Source organism: Lacerta agilis, chromosome 5, assembly GCF_009819535.1.
Source record: "Lacerta agilis isolate rLacAgi1 chromosome 5, rLacAgi1.pri, whole genome shotgun sequence".
NCBI classification, from domain to species: Eukaryota; Metazoa; Chordata; class Lepidosauria; order Squamata; family Lacertidae; genus Lacerta; species Lacerta agilis.
This window is the reverse complement of record NC_046316.1, coordinates 74,809,790-74,833,005: the sequence shown is the minus strand read 5'-3', so window position 1 is coordinate 74,833,005 and position 23,216 is coordinate 74,809,790. Positions and strand designations below refer to the sequence as shown.

General features: G+C 45.9%; 1 protein-coding gene across 4 annotated transcripts in view; it reads left to right on the top strand.

Moving 5' to 3' along the window:
- The first annotated feature begins 3,353 nt into the window (after window positions 1–3,353).
- PLCH1 (phospholipase C eta 1) overlaps window positions 3,354–23,216 on the top strand; it is a 134,263-nt gene continuing 114,400 nt past the window's right edge. For all 4 annotated transcript variants that reach the window (XM_033150480.1, XM_033150482.1, XM_033150479.1 and 1 more), the window contains exon 1: window positions 3,354–3,403. The gene's annotated coding sequence lies outside the window, so the exon portion shown is untranslated. The remainder of the gene's footprint in view (window positions 3,404–23,216) is intronic.

Sequence of the window (23,216 nt, the reverse complement as noted above, 5' to 3'; positions counted from 1 at the left end):
CCCATGCATTTTGGTAGTAGGAATGTGATAGTGTCATTTCAAGTTGTTACCTTTTTTATTTGACTTTTCTGCTATCGAGCGCTGACGTTTCTAGAGGTGGCTGGAGATAATGGCGTTGGAGAATCTTGTCGTGAGCAGTGAGTGTTTTCTAGGACACATTTCTCCTTATCTGGTGGGGCAGTATATAATGCGGCACAAAAAGGAGGCTGATGCCTGGTTGAAGAAGGACCTTGCAGCAATACCAAGCAGATGGTGTTTCCTGCTGTGGCCTCTTTTATTTTTCTTGTACATTCACTCTCTGCCTTTCCTCCAAAGGGCTCAAGGCAGGGGTAGGCAACCTAAGGCTCGTGGGCCAGATGCGGCCCAATCGCCTTCTCAATCCGGCCCACGGATGGTCTAGTAATCAGCATGTTCTTACATGAATAGAATGTGTCCTTTTATTTAAAATGCATCTCTGGGTTATTTGTGGGGCCTGCCTGGTGTTTTTACATGAGTAGAATGTGTGCTTTTATTTAAAATGCATCTCTGGGTTATTTGTGGGGCATAGGAATTTGTTCATATTTTTTTTTCCAAAATATAGTCCGGCCCACCACATGGTCTGAGGGACGGTGGACCGGCCCACGGGTGAAAAAGGTTGCTGACCCCTGGCTCAAGGCAAGGCCCATGGTTCCCCCTGATTCTATCCTCCTAGGGGTGTAGCTAGCTGCTCCGGTATCTGGAGTGGTGGGGGTGGGGGGAGCCCCCCACGGGGGTGCTGCAGCGATCCACGCACAGAGGCGCCACACGGGGGCGCAGCAGCAATCTGCCCAGGGGGGCGGCACGGCGAGCTGCCCACGGAGTCCGAAATGGCAGTTTGGGGCCCCAAGCCACCGTGTCACTCCCAGGAGAGACATGTGGCTTGGGTACATTGCAGGCCAGGCCCCGCAGTAAGTGCCACCCCCTGCGGAGTGCCATTTTGTTACCCCCCTCAAGGATAACACCTGGGGCAGTCCGTGTTGTGAGACTTCCCGGGGGGGCAAGTTCTTAGACTGACCCCCAGACAGGAACGAAGCCTCTGTGCCTTCCTGGCTACTCGAGTCCAGGGGCACGTCAGTAATATGTGATTGTTCCCAGCTTGCCAAGAACAACACACACAAGCCAGTGAAGGCTAAAACTACTTTATTGTAGATAAAATGCAGAATATATCTCTGCGTAGCAAGCTCATAAATTCAGAGCTGTCTATACTTGCGTCTAGCATCTCTGAGCCGGAAACAGAAAGTAAAGATACAACAGTAAATTACAATGACATCACATGTGTGGGAAGGCTGGTATCACCAGTGGTTTTCCCACAGGGTGAAACATGACTCTTAGTCAGGTGACCTCGCTGCTGAGGCGTTCGCAGCTCGGTTTGTACTAATATCACAACAGTCCGCAACCCCCCCCCCCCTTCCTAAGCCCCTGTATCCTCCCAAGAAAAACCACCTTGTAAAGGTAAGTAAGGCTTACACAGTGTGTGTGACTAGCCTAAGGTCATCCAATGAACTAAACTGCTGAGTGCAGATTTGAATCTGGATTTCTTAAATACTAACCTGGCACTGACCACTACACCACATTGGTCCTGCTTTACGGAATAGCAGTGCCTGCCTTGATGCTCACCTCATCCTCCATACTCAACTTTTTTAAAGAAATATTCTTTTTGTACTGATTGATCTCTGTTCTTTCTCCCTTGCAACCCCTTTTCCTTGGAACTGCCTCTCAGGGAAAAACCTGCAGGGTGCTTCCTCCCTTTATTTCCTTCCGATTCACAGCAACTGGAAGCAGAGCTTTTCAGTGCGGTTGCCCCTCTTCTTCGGAAACAGCATCCCTGCTGAGAAAACTGGCAGCCCCCTACTAGCTGTACTTTCAAGAAGCAATGGGGAACATTTTCATTTCAGCAAGCTTTCCCAACTGGATGAAAAGGTGCTCATAGAATTGTAGAGTTGGAAGGGACCCAGAGGATCATCTGATCCAACCCCCTGCAATGCAGGAATAGGCAGCTGCCCTATACAGGGATTGAACCCGCACCATGCTCTAACTAACTGAGCTATCTAGTTACAGATAGGTAGCCGTGTTGGTCTGCCATAGTCAAAACAAAATAACAAAAAAAAAAAAATTCCTTCCAGTAGCACCTTAGAGACCAACTAAGTTTGTTCTTGAAGAAGTGTGCATGCACACGAAATCTCACACCAAGAATAAACTTAGTTGGTCTCTAATGTGCTACTGGAAGGAATTTTTTATTTTTTATTTTGTTTTGAGCTATCTAGGTTCATTTTGTGCTCTTTTGAAACTTACTTTAGCCTCTTTTTTTTGGTACTGTTTTGAAATTTATTACAGCTGCTTTAAATATGTGTTTACAGTTTGCCTTGAGACTTACATGTACAATGTGATTAATAGCAACAACAATAAATAATGATCTCCTCTCAAAGCTTACTTTTCCCATGAAAGCTTTGGCACAACCTCTTACTGCAGCTGAACCTGTAAAACAGCATCACAGCAGCATCATAGGATTAAAGCAGAAGGCTCCCCCACAACAAAGCATCCTGGGAACTGTAGTTTCTTAAAGGTGCTGGGATTGTAGATCTGTAAGTAAACTAAAGTTTCACATTGTGCTTTGGTGCAAACCGTTACTGTTTAAAGTGCTATAAGTGCTGTCGATGTGACTCTGCAACTCCAACAACCTTGTAACACTTGCTGTTTAGTGTTTACCCCTGTGCCCAGGCATTCTATCGCTTTCCTCTGTTGTTTCTCCCAAAGTCGGATTTGATTTGCAAGCTCCTCAGGGCAGAGCCCCTTCCTTTTTTCTTGTAGCCTGCATAGCTCAGTGCATGGATAGGGTAACATAGAATCTTTGTTATATTCTTCTGATAAACAACAATAAGAACAAAACCTTAAAAGATGAACCATGTGCGCCATATGTTTATTTAACAAAATTTATAGGCTGCTTCATCAAAAAGCTGAGGTGGGGGAGCCCAGATGTTCTACCTGCAGTCTGTAACAATTGCACGGAGTAATGACACCGTGTAAGGTAAGGTACTGTAGCAGTCAATCCGATTTTAGCTCTGGCATCTGCTAAGTGAAATGTAAGGGAAGTTAATGAACTTCTGGCAAGTCCCCCTGCATGCTGAGCTGGGAATCCCCATCCGGCAGAATCCACGCCGGGTTTCTCAGCCCTCCGCCGCGCCATCGGGGGTGGTTTGTTGTATGTTTGAATGAGAAAAGCAGGTTGTGGCGGCAGCCGAAGCGAGCTGGTGCCGGCGCGGATCTCCGGAAAGTACTGTACTGCAGAAACCCTACAAAGCCAAGCCTGATTCTGGGCGGCGGAGTAATAATAATAATAATAATAATAATAAGAAAAAGCAAAAGTCCCGAAGCTGGGAACCGAGAGGTGAGTGCGAATCCTGAAGAATAGTGAGGGACTTGCAAGGGGGCGAAGACCTCTTGGAGCGATAAGCCGTTGGAAGGGGGCTTTTGTCTATTAGGAGGGTGCAACCACATGGGCGTAGCCAGGATTTTTGTTGGTAGGGGGGCAGAACCTCATTTAAAGATGCTTTTTATTGATTGGGGGACGCAGCTGTCCCTCCCTGCCCCCCTTGGCTACGCCCATGGGTAGGGGGCTACACCTGCAATGTGAACACCCCCCACCGGATTCTAGTGGGGTGATCTACGCCGAGTCCCTCTTTGCATTGCTTATATTGTAAGGTGGTCCTTTTTTTGTTTTTGTTTTTTTTTTGCCTCAAACTGGTTGCGACCCACCGGCCAATTCACCTGCGCCCCATCGGGGCGAAAATAGAAGCTCCCCTGAATTCCTGGGAAATACCCCGGTGGATCGTGTCCCCGATCCTGCAAAAACGCCCCGGCCGAAACGCGTTAATTTAAGCCGGAACGTAAATTTGCAACTGCCTTTGGTAAGCTGCAACGGCAAGGACGCCACAATCTTATCCTCAGCTCCTGTGCGTGTTTGCTGGAAAGTAAACTCCCACCGGGACTGCTGGGCTGCTTGCGCCACTGCAAAAAAGCGTGCAGAGGATTAACCGGCTATCGTTGGAACCAGTGGAAGCTGATGGATGGAAAGGGGAAGGTGGGGGGTAGGAGAGTTTTGCCGTCCCATCTTCCCGGGCTGCAGCTCACCTCTTGTAAAAAGCCGTTTGGGAGCCAAATGGGAAGAGGGTGTCTTTATTGTGTGCCATCTGGTTTTCCAGATCGTCCCTGGTTCCTGCCAGGAAAAAGGTCATTGCTTGGAGCTTCTCTCACCAAAGGGTTCTCCCCACCAGAAAACCATCACCCTCGTTGGCGGCTCCTTTTCTCCTCTCCCTCCCTCTGCGGTTGGGGGTTGGAGAGCTCCCTTTGTTGCATATTTTGGAGGGAGAGAGAGAGAGAGAGAGAGATAAGAAGTAAAGGAGAAGCTGGTGGGCAGGATCAGCTTCCAGGCAGTGTGTATTCTCACAAACGCTCATTGATCTTGAGATAAATTGTCCGGCATTGACTGTGTTTGATCAGCCTGGTCCAGGATTCTAAGGTTAAAATATGGACCAGAAGCCTTTCAGCTGAATTCGGTGTGTGTATGTATGTGTATGTAAGTGGTCTTTGATTTTGTGCCACTGTCACAGCATCATCCTAGCTCTCTGCTTCAGTTTGCAATCTGTAAAATGGGGAGAAAAGCGGCCTGAGATTTCTATTATTATTATTATTGTATTTCATCCAATTTATATACCACTTGGTTGTAAAAAGCAACAACAACCCAACAACAGCCAGCCACCCTCAAAGCATTTTGCAATTGTTGTGGGCAAGCATAATCAATATTGTAAGGCACTTTGTAAATTAAAAGAAGTGCTGTGTAATCGAGAAGTTATGTCATTCTAGGCTTGGAAGTAAATCCCAGTTTATTTCAATTGGGGATTACCGGTACTCCCAAGGAAATGATTATAACTAGCTATTATCTCCACAGCTGTGAACACTTGAAAGCGCTGTATAAATGTGGTTGCTATTGTTGTTGTTGTTGGTGGTAGTAAAACTGTTAGCTACTATTTATTTAAGGCAAATGCGATTTACAAGGAAAGCCAAAATGTTCACTTTGCACATGTGTAAGTTCCATTAACTTCTGTGGAACTTTGGGGGTGTCTAGGAAAACTTTGCACTGCTCTATTTCCCCGCAACTGATATTGCTTCCATGAAGGTGGAAAAAAAAGATATATAAGTATTCATAACTTGTACTGTGTTTTTTCAAGTGTATGTATGCCAAAATGGCATACATTTATCCCATGTGGTGTGTATTCACTTTTTCTGTATTGGAAACTAGTTATCAGCAAAGTAACCTTTCAGTTACAGGACTGCAGGATGGATTTGGTTCCTTACACATCCCCCTTTAAAGCCCTCAGTTGCATATTTCAATATTTATTTATTTATTTTAAATACATCTCAGCAGTGCTTTTTGCATGGCAGTTTTACACCCCGATTCTGTTATGTGCTTGCTTTGGAAGTAACAATGCAGTTTAATACTTGTCCACTCAGAAGTAAGTTCCATGCATTTCAGTGGGTCTTAGTTTCCTGTATGTGAGTGAATTAATTTATGAGTAAATGTACAGAATGGGCTGCAGGACCAATAGGCTATTTTTTTAAAAAATATTTTTTTTTTAGAAGGCATGTCCTAGAATTCCTTTTTTTTAAAAAGTCTCTATCTTATCACTGACAGCACTTTAGAGGAGTAGCTGCCCAAATGAGGCCAAACACTTTGGGCGTTTTCTGTTTTGATTTTGGTTGAAGTTATATGTAAACAAAGCCAGCAGGGACCGGTTTGATGATTGATCTCCAAGCGAAGCGCTCTTCCTATCCACAGTGGAGAGGTTTTTGAGAAATGCGGATGGATGCCCAGTTTCCAGATTTCCCTCTCTTGCAGTATATGCTCTATGTATTAAACAGATGAGTTGATTTACAAGGAAAGTCGGAGCAAAAGGTGAACCCTTTGATGAGTGGTTGATTGTTTTTCCTGTTGGCTTCCTGCATCACTGTTCTGCCCCTTTAAGGCACTGGTGAGCTGTCACTGCTGACCCAAGAGAGCCATGAAAGACTCAGGGAACCAGTTGGGAAGCACCATTTCTTTGCCTTTCAAAACAAGAGTCTTGGTCTCTGTGCCTGTTTACCAACAGGATTACATCAGGTGCATGTCAATATGCTTAGGTCTCTTGTGTCAACAGTCTTTGCAATTCTTTGGACTTAGACCAGCTTCTTCTGCCTTTGTTCTTCCATCTTCTTTCAAGCTGCCAACCACTGCAGGTTTTTTTTTTTTTTTTGAAGTGCTATGCTGTTCATCCAGCAGTATAACTTTTGTTGGTGACCTCCCCGCTTCCCCCTTTTTCTTGCACCAGTTTCCAAATAAATATCATAGAAGTGTGCATGCACACGAAAGCTCATACCAAGAACAAACTCAGTTGGTCTCTAAGGTGCTACTGGAAAGATTTTTTTTGTTTTGTTTTGACTATGGCAGACCAACACGGCTACCCACCTGTAACTGTCCTCCAATACAGCTGGTGTGCATTTTGGGGAGTCCACTGGTTGGTACCTGATATCCTGGCTCTGTGAAAAGGGACAGGACCAACATCTTTAGGTTGTATGATAATAAAGGTATGCATTTCTCTTTATGCAATTGATGTGTCCATTATTAGGGTATAAAACAGTTCAGGCTTCTTTTCTTCATGAGCTGGTTCAAACTTAGAATATCTCAGTTGAGACTCCCATTTCTCTTCTTGTTGGGTTTTCGTAGGCAGGAGTTTACTTAGTCATGCGAGCAAGGAAAATGTGAGAATCGTGGAACTATGCTTGGAATCTTGTTAGTTTCTATCCCAGCAACAGATTCCGAGTCTGAAATTCGAAGTCGAGGGACAACGACCCCTCTGATTTCAAAGCTGCAATAATCGTCCAGAGTTTTCCAGGTTCAAATTCCCATGCTTCTGTTGCAGCAGAAAACTCTTTCTGGCTTCACATAGGATATATTGCAGAAGAACATGGAGATTATTCAGCTGGATATAAGTGATGCGTTACAAGAGCATCCCCCCCCCATCCTTCTTCCACCTATTTTTGTAGACTGCCATCATCAACTGGTGGCTCTGTGTCTAGCTGTGCAAGATTTAACAATGCCAACTCAACTTGTGAGGTTGCCTAGGAAATGGAGTAAATGCCTCTGTCCTTTCACCCTGTGAGGCCTATTTTCCAGGATGACTGAAAGCATCAGCACTGGGAGTGTGTGTGGAGCGGGGTGTATCGTCTCTTTGGGATAGTAGTGTGTTTAACCATGGCTGCTTCAATGGCAAAAACTCTTTCGAGCATGTAATGATGGAACGGTGCATTTCGCATGAATGGGTTTCTACAAAAAAGCTATAGGATCCAAACAGTTTGAGTGGTACCCAGGGAAGGAGACTCACCCTAGCTACCTTCATACAGTCATTAGCTTTGGAGAGTCCTGAATAGTAGGTTCTAGCCCCCCCCCCCAAATCTGGTACACCCTTCCTCTCCAACATATGGAGCATGACAAGGTCACATGTTGGAGATGTAACTCAGTGTGTGCGGGCAGCAAATACAGCCCTCTTCACGCGATGGTAATCATGCATGGGCATATACCTGAAGGAGCGTCTCCACCCCCAGTGTTCAGCTCCGAGTGCCTTCTGGCGGTTCCCTCACTGTGAGAAGTGAGGTTACAGGGAGCCAGGCAAAGGGCCTTCTTGGTAGTGGCGCCCGCCCTGTGGAACGCCCTCACACCAGATGTCAAGGAAATAAACAACTATCTGACATTTAGAAGACATCTGAAGGCAACCCTGTTTAGGGAAGTTTTTTTTTTAATGTTTTATGTTTTATTGTGTTTTTAATATTCTGTTGGGAGCTGCCCAGAGTGGCTGGGGAAACCCAGCCAGATGGGTGAGGTATTAATAATAATAATAATAATAATAATAATAATAATAATAATAATAATATAACATGGATAGGGTTCCTGTCTTTGGCAGCTATCCACTAGTTTTCAGGTTCCTGCTTTCCATCCAGTGTAACATGAAACATATTCTTGAGTCTTGGGCTAGGAATGGATGGCTGTCCTCACATTCAGTCTGAAAGAGGTTTAAGCTTGTTTGACTATTCCAGGAGTCGCCAACTTGGTACCCAGGGGCTCCATGGCTGCTGTTGTTAATTAATTTCATCAGGGTGGTTCACAGAATAAAACACAAGTAAATAATTGTGCTCATGGCTCTTCTCTACCCCACCCCCATTTAATCCACAACAGTCCTGTGAAATGGAGAATTAGCAACTGACCCAAAGTGAGAATCGCATGGCTGAGCAGAGATTTGAAATTTGGTCTCTCCGGTCTTAGTCCAACATACTAGATGCTTTACCACCCTGGCTCTTACGAAATGAAGAGTCGGAGAAGATATTTTGCTAGTATATGGCAAACTGACTTGAGATCAGCTTGCATCCTACATGTGAAATGGGTACATTTAGTTGTTAACATTTTGAAGGGCAGCAAAGAAAAGACTAGCACGCTTTCACAAGTGAGAACTGACTGCTGTCGACCTTGTTCACGTGTAACGCTGAGCCAAATCATGGCTTAGTGTGAAGGAGCCTTGACTACAACTCATGGTTTGTTTCAAGAACATAATTATAACTTATTTATATTTAATAAATTATATAACTATAGCTTAGCTCAGCACAGCAGTGGAATGACTGCTGGTGGCCATAATCTCCTTTCTGAGAATATGTGTGTTCATACTACGGTAAACTGTGGCCCAGCTTGGCGTTACATGTGAACCAGGCTGTGGTTTGGCTGATGCCACTTTTTAAAATATGGTTGATGTGGAATAAAAAAGGAGAGAGTGAATGACTGTACGCTTTAACTAGCTTAGGTCGTTTCATTCAATTTACAGGATGTGGGAAGTGCAAAAACCGATCCTGTGGAAACAAACCTTTTAGGTGAATTGACACACCTTGTGGCAAAACACACACACACACACACACACACACACACACACACACGGTGGGGGGGAGGTTGAGTAGGAGATAATTCTGTATAGATTGAAATGTAAATTGATGTTGCTCTGAGTGTCAATGAAGATTAATGACCTCTTCACATGTCATTGAGCAATGGCTGGTCCTGCAGAGCACCATCTGTACAGCAAGCACAGGAGCGCATGAAAGCGCCACTGATTAGTTTGTGGATTTTGGCTTAAGCCCTGGGTCACATATTGAATGCATAGCTTGGCCACAGGACCTATGGAAATACGTTAACCCTTCATGGGCGGACTGTTACAGAAAAAAAACCATGAGTTCTGTTGTAGTGGTCCACTCAATTCCTTCCTCTAGATTTGCTTCTTGATGTCCTTTAACCAGAGATTATAGTGGGACTTTCTGCATGTGAAGTTTGTGCTCAGTGGATGAGTTTTATTTATTTATTTTGGGCAGGCTTATGCCTCCCTTTAGTATAAAAAAGGGGACGGGGAGGAATTGAACCCAGGTTGAGTGGGCTTGCAACTAAATAGCCAATAATTCTAATGACTAATAATAAAACTCAGCAGGATCGATAGCCTGCACTTGGCTCACACCAGATGACTACAAAGTCAGGGCAATCATTTGAGATAAAAGAAAAGCTGGCACCAGCAAGAACAGATGGGAGGCATCCCACAAATATGGTAAGTCCATAAGAGGAACCTTGTTGGATCAGGCCAAAGCCCTATGTCTAGTCCATCTCTAGCGTATACTGTAGCTATCCCCTTCCAAGGCCTGACAGTTCCCTAGTTAGGCGTATATTGCCTGGGATCCAGTTTTGCAGAGTGACCCAAACCATGTCTACTCAGCCCTATTGCACTTTTACTCCTAGGTAAATGGGGTTAGCTTCACAGCCTTGGCTCCAGAGGCAGCAGGAGGCAAGGCACCTGTTTCCTCCATGTCCCTGTTGCCCACCCACCCCACACCTGTGTGAGCCAGACTCCAGGTATGGCACACAACAGATCAAAAGGCAGGCAGGTGGCAATCTCTTGCTGCATCAGGGATGTGGCTTTGTTGTCTGATGGCAGGTCCAGATCTCTAGAGACTTGGTGGGAAAGCACACTAATTAAAGACCCCTTATAAGAACAGCTAAGCACCTGGAGCTGACAACTTTTTTAAAAAAAACAACAACCCTAAACTGCTTGGGTCTAAGTCTCAAAGATATCCAAAGAACTGTTTTTCCCCCCAACCAGCCCCCCCTCCTAATTCCTCTAACATGGTTGGCCAGGAATAGAGACAGGGCCCTTTCAGTAGTGGCACCAAAATTATGGGACTCTCTTCCATGAAAATAGGAGGGCTCCTCTCTGCTTGTGTTCTGCCAGCTTTAAAGACATAGTACCAAAAGATGAGTCTGCTGGATCAGGCAAATGGCCCATCTAGTCCAGGATCCTGTTCTCACAGTGGCCAACCGGCAAGCAGGATTTGCTTCCAGCTGTGGAGGCCAAGCATAGCCATCATTTTAAAAGTAAAATAAAATCAGGAGGGCTTTTAGCCTCACAGGAAAGCAAGGTTTTCTCTGAAGACTGCTATTGATCTGCTGGGCTTAGCTTTGTTGCATCGTGTGTGAACATACTGTTAGATTATGGTGCTGTGCTGAGAACTGCTGCTCACCTTGAACAATATGTATGGTTTAGAGCAGACGGGAAAGTGTAACAGAGTTCCACATTATTATTATTTTGAAAATATATGTTGCTAGCAGCTGATACGAGTTGTGGTCCACAGCATCTGGAAGGCACCAGGTTGGGGAAGGCTGGTCTACACTGGCTGGCAGCAGGTGTCCAGGGTTTTTCCCAGCCCTACCTAGAGATGGGACGCGGGTGGCACTGTGGGTTAGACCACAGAGCCTAGGGCTTGCCGATCAGATGGTCGGCGGTTCAAATCCCCACGATGGGGTGAGCTCCCGTCGCTCTGTTCCTGCTCCTGCCAACCTAGCAGTTCGAAAGCATGTCAAAGTGCAAGTAGATAAATAGGTACTGCTCCGGTGGTTAGGTAAACGGCGTTTCCGTGCTGCTCTGGTTCGCCAGAAGCGACTTAGTCATGCTGGCCACATGACCCGGAAGCTGTACGCTGGCTCCCTCGGCCAATAAAGCGAGATGAGCACTGCAACCCCAGAGTCGTTCGCGTGTTGACCTAATGGTCAGGGGTCCCTTTACCCTTTTTTACCTAGAGATGCCCAGGATTGTACCTGGGACCTTTATGTGTGAAAAAAGATGCTCTACTGTTGAGCTACAGCCCTTCCCACCGAAGGGGGAACCAGAGAGCGCTACACTTAACAAAACTGTGATAGTCTGTTACTGTGCCCTATGTATGATTTGAAAATACCAGAGTGATTTGTCCGAAACCACTCATGTTGATTGAAAGTGAGGTCTAGCACAGGGAATCAGGCAGAGGGGCTTCTCAGTAGTGGCACCTGCCCTGTGGAATGCCCTCCCTTCAGATGTCAAGGAAATAAACAACTACCTGACTTTTAGAAAACATCTGAAGGCAGCCCTGTTTAGGGAAGTTTTTAATGTTTGATGTCTTATTGTGTTTTTAATATTCTGTTGGGGAGCCACCCAGAGTGGTTGGGGGAAACTCAGCCAGATAGGCAGGGTATAAGTAATAATAATAATAATAATAATAATAATAATAATAATAATAATAATAACAACAACAATCATAATCATAATCATTTTCATTTTCATTTTCACCATGCAGGGCACCTAATAGAGAGTATTTGCTAAATTATTGCAGAAGATAACCCTTTGTCTGCACTCTGCAGATTAGCAGAAAATTTAAAGGAATATCTACTTAGCATTCTGTGTTATCTGCCAGTTGCCTCTGGGGATATATTCTGATGCCTGGTGATTTAGTTTGTGACATAATGACTATTATTTAGAATTGAGTTTTCTGAGACAGCCTTCCTTACAGGGGGACCCAGACAGTTACCGGGGAGATGCAAGCTTCTTCTGGCACATCCTGGCATAGCCAGGTGGTATGTCCTCCCTGCTGGCACAGTAGAGTCAGTTGCAGTCCTTGCCTTTCAGCTGATAACCAGAGGATGTCTTGCCTCCCTGGGGTCCATGTCCCTCCTTTGGGGGGGGGCCTTAAAGTGTGGCTTCCCTTTTCCTTTGTATTGCTTGCCCCTGGGGCAAAGACACCAGTGAACAGGCAGGCCATCTGTCTTTGTTTTCTCGCTGTTACATTAGGAGAGGGTTTTATGTAACCTTAATGGGCGAAGGAAAGAGAAGCGGACTGCTTGACAACCCCAACTCTAGAGAGGACCTATCGAGATCAAGATCACGTGGTGACTTGGCCTGCCTACACACAATACATTTAAAGCACACGGCTTTGCCCAAAGAATCATGGGAACTGTAGCTTACTCCTTAAAAGGTAAAGGGACCCCTGACCATTAGGTCAAGTTGTGTCCGATTCTGGGGTTGCGGCGCTCATCTCGCATTACTGGCCGAGGGAGCCGGCGTACAGCTTCTGGGTCATGTGGCCAGCATGACAAAGCCGCTTTCTGGCGAACCAGTGCAGCGCACGGAAACGCCGTTTACCTTCCTGCTGGAGCGGTACCTATTTATCTACTTGCACTTTGATGTGCTTTCGAACTGCTAGGTGGGCAGGAGCTGGGACCGAGCAACGGGAGCTCACCCCGTTGTGGGGATTCGAACCGTTGACCTTCTGATCAGCAAGCCCTAGGCTCTGTGGTTTAACCCACAGCGCCACCCGTGTCCCTTACAGAACTATAATTCCCAACACCTTTAAGAACCCTGGGAGCTGTCGTTTGTTAATGATGGTGGGGACTGTAGCTCTGTGAGAGGTGAGCTATAGTTCTCAGGATTCTTTGGCAGCCATGTGCTTCAAATGTTTGGTATGTCCGGTGCAGTGCACACACAGCAGAATGACCTGGTAAAACCTTAAGGTGCTAGAATGGACTGTGGGAGAACGCCATGTTTGAAATCCCGTTATTTGAAAAAGGAAAGTGGCAGCCTCATCCCACCCCACCCCAGCCCTATTGCATGGCCCTACCATTAGGCAGAGTGAGGCACCTGCCTCAGGTGGCAGATTCCGGCTAGCAAGGAGTGGTGGCAGGTAAGTGGGGGAACACAGAACTTTATAGGGCATGCCAGCTTGCCCTGCGGTCCCTCATCAAGTCTGTGGTGCCCAGCAGGTGCTGAGAAAGATGCTGTCCCATCACTCTGGTTGTAGCTCAGCCGGTTTCGGTATGGGGAATGGTCAGGCTGGCCCTGGTCAGTGGCAAAGGTCTTCACTGCTTTCCGCTGTGCATGCTTTCTGCTTGTATTTCTCCTGTGCATGGAGCACACCTATGTGGCCTTAACCAGTTCACTCTTAATGTATTTGGGGAGCCATACGTCAATCCTGCATCGCTGTGTGTCTCTCCCCCATGACACATTCACTCATGATACACGTCCTCCTTGTATTAACTCACTTCATGAAGCTAGAACATATAGCTTTGTCCAAGATGCAGCAGTGACCTGGAAGTAATAGAGTAATCTCCTTGTTGATCTCTCTCTCTTTCTCTCTTTCTGTTTCTCTGCTCTACTCTACTCTTCAAAAGGGCTTGCAAAACCTTGTTTTTCTCTGTGAATTTCCTTTCTATAGTTGTGGCTATATTGTCGTGTGGTTGTTTTGTAGCAAGATTTAGACTACCTAAAAATAAAATAAAAATCTTTATACTTTTATGGTAACTTTGAGGAACCTTGTAGTTCTCCAGATATTATTAGACTACAGCTTTCATGGCCCCGAAGTGTTGGGCCTTACCGGCTGGGGCCTGCAGCATTGCTCTTTGATTCATTTCTGGCTATTTCTGGGACACTTTGCGAAATATTGGCCAAGAAAACGAGCTGCTCTAATTGGAACGTGTTCCGTGGCTTTGTGTGCCTGCTGTTCCGGTTGGGTTGTACAGACTTGGGCTCTGTCAGTGGGGAAAAAGAGAGCATTAAAATAGCCATCTGTGTCGATCAATAGGATTCCCTGCTGATCAGGCAATATATTTGACTGATAGAATTGAAACAAAAGATGGGGGGTGGGGTGGGGTGGGAGGCACTGAAGGAAGAGGAGATTAGTTATCTCCTCACCCAGTGAGCCTCTCATTTTTAATGCATTTAAGCTCTTTGAACCTTAGCAAAAAGATGAGCCGAGGAGGATTATGACTCTGTTTTCAACCTTGCTGACAATTCCTCCACCCAGTCTGAGCTACAGCATCTTTCAGGTTGTGTGTGGCAGCCAAGGAAGCATTCCTAGGACTGCTTGTTCCTTGAAACAGTTCAGCAGGCTAATGAGCCAACCCCCCCTCAGCTGGTCCACCATGTACCTTCTGCATAAAACATAAGGGATGTGGGTGACGCTGTGGTCTAAACCAGTGCTTCCCAATCTTTTTCCGACCATGGCCCCCTTCCGACCTTGTTTCCTTCCTGTGCACTCCCATGGGCATAGCCCGGGGGTGGGGCGGGGCGGGGGCAGTTGCCCCCATAAGTAAAAATCAATACAATTTGTTAGGTTCTGCCCCCTAACAAAAGCCTGCCCCCCCCACAAAAATCCTGGCTACACCCATCCCCCCCCCGCCTACCGGTAGAAAGATAGCTGTTTAAACGTTTTGTTTGTAAATAGAACATGGTTTATTTCTATTTTGTAATAATGTATACAAAATACAATTACATAAAATGATAGGAACATAGTGGAAGATGGCTGAAGCAGAAAAACATAGAATCATGAAGCTGGAAGGGATGGATGCCAGGGGTACATGGCAAATCCTCTGGTTGTTGGTTTAACTCATGGGTGGGATACACACTTCTCTTAGGCGTTTGAAGAACTGCCTTGGGGTCTGTTGCCTCTGTCTCTCCTCCTTGTTCCTCTACTGCCCTTGGAGCCTGGCCTCGCGGCGATTGACTCGGTGGGGGTTGGAATGGAGCACTGGGAACATAAGGGGTTGTCTGCTGAACAATGTCTACATCTGTTCTGTCGAGATCACTTGCTACTTGCAACTGTGCTTTCTCTCCAGAGCATGGCATTATCTTCTTTTTGCATTGTTCCTTCGGGTTCTGGTCTATACACCCTTTCCATATATTTACATATGGAATCTGATCCAAACGTGTTTGGATTACTGCTGCCCACAGTGGGTTCACTTTCACAGGATCAAAGGATCCTTCAGAAGGCCATCCGGTGTCTAGTGTTGGCCAATCCACTTCACAAAGACTTCTCATCTTTTCCTTGTCTAGCTTGATATCATAGTTATTGCCTTTGTTAGCTAACTTCCAGTTGTTCAAAATGCACTGGAGCGGGGTCAGTGGGGTTGAAGAACCTCCCCCCATTTCCCGCGCCTTCAAACGTGCTTGCACACACACACTCGCACCCGGGGTTCGTGGCCTGGGCAGTCTCCTGCACACAGGAATCTCACTACTTGCCAGTCCCGTCTCTGCCAAGGCAGAGATCCACACTCAGTTTTGGGTTTCCTCTACGGTCCCCCACTCATACACTCTTTACAATCACACAGGCGCCTCACACACCACCTTCCCAACCTATCTCTGGTTCCCTTCTGGACGTTTCACCTACGTCCAACCCTTTTTCCTCCTTTGGGAGCAGCGTTGGGTCACGTCTTATACCTGTGCGTGCCCACTAGCCCTCTCCCAGTTTCTAAGACATCCAAGACGTCCTAGTTCCCTTTCCTCTTTTGAGAGCAGCGTTGGGTCACGTCTTATACCTGTGCGTGCCCACTAGCCCTCTCCCAGTTTCTAAGACATCCAAGACGTCCTAGTTCCCTTCTGGGTGTTCAAAACGTCCACCCTTACCCTAGGGAGTGGCTTTCAGTTGTCTTATGGACTGATCGGGTCCACTCGTACAAACCTATACCACCTCCCAGAAGAATGATCAATTCTTCTTTCCCTTATCCCCTCTCCCAGGGGGATTCCTTACTTACCCTTCCCGCGGGTTGCCCTTCAGCGCTGCTCCTTCTCCTGTTCCTTGTGTCTGTTCCTTCGCGGCAAGGCAGTGGCCACAGAAACGGCTTTCAGTTTCCCAGTCAAAGGTAGCCTGGCGTGCACAGAAACTTTCAAGTGTTTACAGCGACCACAAGCCAGACCAGAAAAGGCACAGACCTGCCTTCATGTCAGCATCCAACACTCAAAGAGCCCTGGCCCACCCAGGGACGCCAAATGTAAGACCATAATGGGCTCTTGAGCTCTTGAGTGGTGGATTCAGGAACACGAAGAGGCAAAACACCATGCAGGGTTCAGCAGGATTTATTTTGAGTTACATATGTAAAGCAAAAGGCACAATCCAAAAGTTGGACTGAGCACTGAGAGACTGGCGCGTACTCATTATAAAGGCAATACAGAAACCGAAAATAGAAACCGAAAATTGGCTCAAGGTTCACATGTTCCTTAGGAGTACAACCTCCCAAAGCCTCCCCAACTCGCTCTCCCCAGTCTGGGAATGTCCTGGCAAGCCTTGAATATACTTGGCAGACTTCCCAGAAATATAGCAACATAAGCAACAACAGTCCCCTATTGTATGCTGAAGATTGAACCTATTCATAAGGCATGTGTGTGTGCCTAATCAGCAAGAAAGCATAACTTCAATTAACCGGCAATAATACTTGTTGCATTAGATAGGAAATACAAAAGCATAAATCAATAATACCCATGCAGGGGGATGAGTCTACTAACTAGGAAATACCTTACATCTTAATGGACTGAATATAATATTAATACAGTTGGCAGGAGCCAACTCCAGCTGCATTCCTCCTGTCTGCTCGGAAAGCGCATACATCCCGTCCAAGGCTGAGAGCCCCCCCTTGCTCACACAACTCAGAGCTGCCCCTCTCCCAAAGACCCATAGGAACAATACACAAATATGCAATCAATACATACCAATACATGTAAGGATACGCAACTCCAACAAGCCTGATGCCTCCAGTATGATCAATCAACAAGACCAGCTCTTAAGCCCATTAAAGGCTAACCACAATTAACGGCACATTCCTTAAAATGGGCTTTCCGTCCCCCTCTCTCGTGATGGTGTTTCTATGGTAACAGCCAAGGTGCTAATTTTAGACAGCTTCAAAACTTCTCTAAGGTGCTTTGTTCTAGCCCAGACACCTTATCTGTAACCTTGGCTGGGTTCCCAGGAATTCTTCAAGCTACTGCAAGGAAGACTTGTGTCTCTTTTAATATTAGGCAACACAGAAAATTATATTAATGCACAAATGCTGTGAATGATACACAAATAAACAAGCTTAGAAAGCAATTAAGGCATTTATAATCAATATGGGATATTTAGCTATTTGAACTGTCCCCTTCAGGACCAGCGCAGCGCGACGCTGGAAATTGTGTCTGTGCATGTCTGTGGTGCCCAAAATTGCTTCTGTGCATGCCCAGACGCTGAAAATTGTGCCTGTGCAGAAGCGATTTCCGGAGCAGCGGAAGAGAGTCCCCACGCTGTGCTGCGCCGGTTTAGCACAGCGTGCGGTGACTCGCCGAGCGGGCGGCTCAGTTCGGCGGCAGCTCATGGGCTGGTTAAACGGCCTCCATAGGCCGCAGGTTGGGGACCCCTGTTCTAGTGCAACCCCCTGCAATATAGGAAACTCAGCTAAAGCATCTATGACAGATGGCCATCCAACCTCTGCTTAGAAATTGCAGGGAAGGAGAGTCCAGAACCTCCGGAGGGAGATCCATGTTCTATGTATTATAAAAAGTAAACAACACTTATTTGACACAGAGGAGGAAACCTACAGATACAGTCCAAAAGGTGCACAGGGAGTTCTTTATATATCGGAGAATTTTAAAAAAGCAAGTGGTCCTCACTTACCTGGTGCAAAAAGATATTGTCATCCAGAAGAGCCCTGGCTGCCTAGATAAAACCTATAGCCCTGCACACCCTTACCTGGGAGTAAGGCCCACTGAACTCATTGCAGCTTTCTTCTGAGTAGACAGCTATTTACTAGATGCAAGTCAGCAGCACAAGATGACAGCACTCGACTAGTTGCTGGGGTGGATTGTACCCTGCGCCTTGCAGAGTCAGGCCCAGGCTGCCACTGCGCCCAGCACTGGTGGCAGCAACAAGCAGCTCCGGCTCACTCAGCCCTACTCATTGCCATCCCTCCTCCGCACTTACCTGACCTGGTGTTCTGGATCGTGGGCTCTAGTGGTCAAAATGGGATCCTCAGCGATCATCCTCTCCCACCAGAAACACACCAGGACTGCTTTAAGAAAACACACATGGCAGAAAGGAGCGCTAGGCCCTGGTAAGCCACCCCTTACCTGCTTGTGATTAGCCAAGCAGATAGCCAGCCAATCAGGATTCTTTAAAAAAAAAAATCCTTCATTTCTCACTTCCTTCTGTGGCCCCCTAGCCTCGTGCTGTGACACCTGCCCATTTTTGCGATTTTCACCTGTGCCCCCCTTGAAATATCCTGGGGCCCTTTCGTCCTTGACCAAAGCCTTTACCAAAGGTGTCATGGACTTTGTAGACCAGTGGGGTCCAAACTTTTTTCAAAGAGGGCCAGATTTGATGAAGTGAAGGGCCGTGGGGGCCGACCAAAGGGCTGACCAAAGTTTTTTTTAGGATTTAAGTTGTTGAGCTTCTTTTAGGGTTGGAGTTGTTAAGGTTTTTTTTTTAGGATTTTACCTCAGGAAATAAACTGCCACACGGGCCAGATTTAACCAACTGGATTAGGCCCCTGAAACAGACTTTGGACATGCCTGTTGTAGATGCTCAAACTCAGGACAAAAGGGAATCATAGAGTTGGAAGAGACCACAAGGGCCATCCAGTCCAACCCCCTGCCAAGCAGGAAACACCATCAAAGCATTCCTGACAGATGGCTGTCAAGCCTCCGCTTAAAGACCTCCAAAGAAGGAGACTCCACCACACTCCTTGGCAGCAAATTCCACTGTCGAACAGCTCTTACTGTCAGGAAGTTCTTCCTAATGTTTAGGTGGAATCTTCTTTCTTGTAGTTTGAATCCATTGCCCCATGTCCACTTCTCTGGAGCAGCAGAAAACAACCTTTCTCCCTCCTCCATATGACATCCTTTTATATATTTGAACATGGCTATCATATCACCCCCTTAACCTTCGTTAACACACTAAGAGGAAGGCACATTTGGCAAACCCTCACTGTTATCAACTCCCACTCGGAAACCTATGTCCCCACTGTGGAAGGACGTGTGGATCCAGAACTGGCCTCTACAGTCACTTACGGACTCACTGTTAAGACCGTGTTCATGGAAGACAATCTTACTCGGCTACGAGTGATCTCCAAAGAAAGAAAGAGAGAAGGAAGGAAGGAAGGAAGGAAGGAAGGAGAAGATCCTGGGGCCCACCAGGGGGCCATATGGTCCCTGGTTGGGAAACACTGGTCTAAACCACTGAGCCTCTTGGGCTTGCTGATTGGAAGGTCGGCAGTTCGAATCCGCATGACAGAGTGAGCTTCCGTTGCTCTGTGCCAGCTTAAAACATAATGAGTGGACGTTGATGTCATGCTATGGTGAATGTCTCAGCAGTGCAAGCAATTTGCCAGATGGAGCAATCCCCCGTCTCCTTCCCCATGTGCTATTCTGGGGGTTCTCCCAGCTCCTCACGAACCACTAGTGGGGGTGTTGAGGGATGCAGGGGAAGGAAAGGAGGGGAAAGCCCCATTTCACAGGCAGAAGCCCTCATGTAGGGCTTGCTCTGATAGAAGTTGTCAGGCAAATCTTTCCCAGTAGTTTCTTAGCATTGTTTTCTTTTTGTCAGACTGGCCTCACAAAGATTATAGAAAAAAGAAGGTATTTATTTAAAAGAAGCTGAGACCTAGGTGTTGAGGTCCGGAGTCTGTGCCCAACAGATCCTTATTAGTAAACAGGATCACAGGCAAGCCTTGGGTCTGAATTCCAGTGGTGAGTTAAAAGATGTTCCTGGGGTGTGCAGAGAGCTTGCTCGGGGTGATGGCATACAGACATAGCATCCACAGAGATGACGTATACACAGCAAGGTTAAAAACCTGGTCTTTAAATCAGTTTGTTGGGGATCCAAAAGTGTGTCTAGGTGACTTGGCAAGACGACCAGTGAGATGGGGTCAAAATGAGGGAATGGAGCAGATGGGTTAAATCCAGGTAAGTGTGTGTGCTTGGCTGTGGGGGAGAAGCTTTAGGCGAGAAAACTTCCATAATGTAATGGGGCAGGTTCTGGTTAGAGGTAGATTGGGGCACCTCAAGTAACAAGAATGACTCACCTGTGGATGGTCCTCCTGAATGGACCTATGAAGAACAATGACTATGGCTGGTGGCTTCCTGATGATTCCGGCTGTCTTGTCCGCAGATTCTATTGTTCTGTGGGGTTTGCGTCTTCATTTCTGTGGAATTCCTGGTTTGTTGAGGATGCTTGTCTCCAGATGCAAGGGCTTTTTTACACAAAACCTGCATCTTTTTTTAAAAAAAAAAATTAATGCTTTATTGGTTGAAAACGGAAATATACAATAGATGTTATAGGCAAAATGAGAAATAAAAAAATAAACAATTATTCATACTTGCTTTGCATATCTATTTGTGATTAAATTTTGCAAGATCTCCAGTCTTGCGTTCCCGAATAAAATTCCTTAGGTGCTTAAACTTTGCTTTTTCCGTATTATTTAACTTACTATCATTTTTATTTTATAAAATTATCCTATTTACACACCGAAGCTCAATCAACACTTGCCAATCTTTTGAAAATGTTCTTTTACATAGACTCTGTATATATCCCACTCTCTGATAAATTTTTCATCTTTAACGTCTCTTAGCCTTGCTGATAATATCGCCAGTTCAGCGTACTCTCTTATTTTGTTTTGCCAGTCTGATTTAGATGGGATAGCCTCTCCCTTCCAACCTTTTGCGATTAGAATTCTGGCATCAACTGTAACATACGTAAAGACTCTCCTGAACTTTTTTGGGATATCATTACCCATAGTTCCTAGCAGGAAGACTTCAGGCAAAACTTGTATCTTTCAGCCTTTTGCTTACAAATCACTTTACCTTATTGCCAAGATAGTAAGCCTGGCTTTCTGGTGAATCGAATGGAAGCGTCTGGATCTTTACTGGCAAGAAGGTCAATAAGGTCAACACAGAAGGATCCTTTCCCAGGGTCTTTTGGCTTAGGTGAACCCATCTTTGGTTCACTGTTGAACACAAGATGGAGACTAGCAGCTAAAGCCTCCTAACAGGCCACAGGTTTTCCACCCCTTGCCTAAGTGGTCTGCTTAAACATTTCTCAGAAAACAATCCCCCTCTCTTCCTATACTGTGATTCTTTGTGTGTTTCCCCCCCAACGTCAGGGTCACTGGCATTCTGTTACAGACATCTTATCCCATCTATTGGATGGCAAAAACTAATTAGACTAGTTCAGATTCTTTCAGCATTTAATCACAGGGTTCTATGGAGACACTGAGTTATTATAGTTGGTGTAAATCTGGTTGATTTCATCTTGATTCTTTGACCGGAAGGCTCTTGTTTTTGCTGTTGTGGATGTTTTGTTGTTGTAATTTGACAATAACAAATTGTACATTCCCCCTCTCGCCGTTTTCAGGCTTGTCTAGAAGGTTCTTTTGATGTCTGCACCGCCAGGAAGGCTGCAAGAAGCATCCCTTAATCCTCTAGCCCAGCTTAACATGCACACGTTACTTAAATTGTTCCTAGATAACTTCCTTTTGCTTTGGAACAGGACAAGGCTTCCAGGGAGAGCGCGATGTGATAGGCAGTAAAGGTAAAGGTAAAGGGACCCCTGACCATTAGGTCCAGTTGCGGATGACTCTGTGGTTGCGGCGCTCATCTTGCTTTATTGGCCGAAGGAGCTGGCGTATAGCTTCCGGGTCATGTGGCCAGCATGACTAAGCCGCTTCTGGCAAACCAGAGCAGCGCACGGAAACGCTGTTTACCTTCCCACCGGAGCGGTACCTATTTATCTACCTGCACTTTGACATGCTTTCGAACTGCTAGGTGTGCAGGAACAGGAACCGAGCAACAGGAGCTCACCCCATCGTGGGGATTTGAACTGCCGACCTTCTGATCGGCAAGCCCTAGGCTCTGTGGTTTAACCCACAGAATATTGTCTAAATTAAATGTGCCTCCTGCCTCTTTGAGAGTTGGTTCATAGCATCTTGCAGCCTCTCTAGCCATCTTGGCAATAGATTCAGCAAGCCAAGCTAGATGGAACTGGGCAGGCTGAAAGCAGATATGCTTAAGTACCACACTAAAAGATTCTTCCAAACTGGAAGAAGCCCAGTGATTTTCAAAGGTTTGCTCTTAAATTATTTTATTATTTTCATTTATTAAACTTACATACTGCCCTTCATCTGACGATCTCAGGGTGCTTCACAAGATAAAATGCATTAAAGGTTAAACTGAGAATAGAAACAGGGGGTATTTGACTAATATTTGCTGTACTCATAGAGTCCATCTTATAATGAGTATTGAGGGCATCTGCAGGGTTTTTTGTTTGTTCGTATGTTTATGTGGAGGCAAAGTATGTATGGTTACCAACAAACAAACAAACAGAAAATAACTAGCATCAGAGAACAGGTTTACATTTCTGGCAGATTTGGTGGGTGAGTAATGGTGAGCTGTTTTACTAGACCTGTCCTGAGAAGCTGGGTCTATCTCTCTATTGTTTCTCAGTGGGTTGCTGTCTGTAGGTAGATCTAGAATCCAAGCAACAACTTTCCATTCCCTGCTAAAACACCCAATTCTTTCCCTGATTCCCTTCACCCTTTGCACAAAAATGAGAGAGCCTGTATTTGTTTCCTTCCTTTCAGTGTGACCATACTTGTTACAATTTATCAGTGAAACCTCTAGGGTTTTTAGTTACTTATGCAAGAGGCTCATCAAGTTGATGTTGATGACGACTTGTTCCCCCCCAATGGCTTTGGATGCTTTTTGTCTAAAACTCCTGTCCTAGGGAAGAGCTGCAGGATGGTATGGTTTGCATGCAAAAAAAAAAGTCCCGGGTTCAAGCCAGATCAGGTTGAGAAAAACCTTAAACCCTAGGGAGCCGCTGCCAATCATAGCTGGAGTAGATAGCATCCAGCTAGACGGACCAACGGCTTGTCTATTATGAAGTGATGTGGCAGTTACTTAAATTCCCTTCTATTCACATATTTGAAAGCTTGGCCTTAAAAATGGCTCCCTTTGCAGGCCCTGCATTGAGCAAACTGGACTTTGCAAGGC